The sequence below is a fragment of the Rhagoletis zephyria genome, unplaced genomic scaffold, assembly GCF_001687245.7.
Source record: "Rhagoletis zephyria isolate East Lansing unplaced genomic scaffold, Rhagoletis_zephyria_1.1 Rzeph_scaffold_05483, whole genome shotgun sequence".
NCBI classification, from domain to species: Eukaryota; Metazoa; Arthropoda; class Insecta; order Diptera; family Tephritidae; genus Rhagoletis; species Rhagoletis zephyria.
Genome location: NW_016162566.1, coordinates 41,087 through 42,147, shown reverse-complemented (window position 1 = coordinate 42,147; position 1,061 = coordinate 41,087).

Genomic DNA, 1,061 nt, shown 5'->3' with positions numbered 1-1,061 from the left:
GTTGTTTCTAAATTTATTCAAGATTTCAATGAAGTAGAAAATTAAGTTTTTAAATCATTTTATAACGAGCTTTTGTTAAGGATTACCGTTATTCTCTTATAGCGTAGACATACAGCAACGTTAATCCGTATTAACGGCGCAGGCTTTAGCTTCGTCAACGAAAGTGGAAAAGGGGATGGGGCAATAAAGAAAAATCGGAGTTAATTGAAAATTTTTATACAAAAAAACTCTGCAAGAATTTGCGATTTGTTATAGAAAAAATGTAAGTTAATGGAGAAAATAAACTAAGTTTCTTATGATGCATACCTCGAGAGGTATTTAGCTACAGAACTGAGAAGTGGTTTATTATAAATGCCCGGTTACTTAATTCGAGTTGGAAATGCATCCTTTGGAAAAATGTTTATGAATAATTTTTTAAAAAATTGCAGGCATTTGAAATCAATTTCAAGTATTTTCCAAAAAATTGGAAGCATTCAAACGTAAAAATTTTTTTTCTTTAAATTTTTAACATAAATCAATAAAAAACTAAAGTTTAAAAAAAAAAAAGAGCGCCAGGGATAGATTGACGCGAGATTTAATTATCTCTTATTTAAAAAAACAAAGAAACATGAAATCGGTTCATATTTAGGCTCTCAAAATTGATTTGTCCACGCCAACCTTTTTTTGCCCCACGGTGCGACGTATCCTCTAAACGGTTTTACGCTAAACTTAAAGGGACGATATCTTATAACTGCATAGTTTAAAACAGCATAAATGTCTTAACTCGCTTAAAAAAATAAACAGCTATTGCAAAATGTGCACAGAAATAAAATAAAGCATCGTTAAATTTTTATTTATTATTATTTTTGTATAAAAACGTGGGGTGAAACCCGCGAATAAGACTATTAACATAGCTTTTACATATAACTCGATAAAGACTGAAGGAAATCCTGTTTGTCAAATGTAACTTGAAATATACATAAATATTAATACGCTAACGAAATCCCATACAAATCTATTCCTCCCTACTGCTCCTATGTTTCTCAACCAATTTGAATGATTCTTCTTTTGTTCGAAAGGTA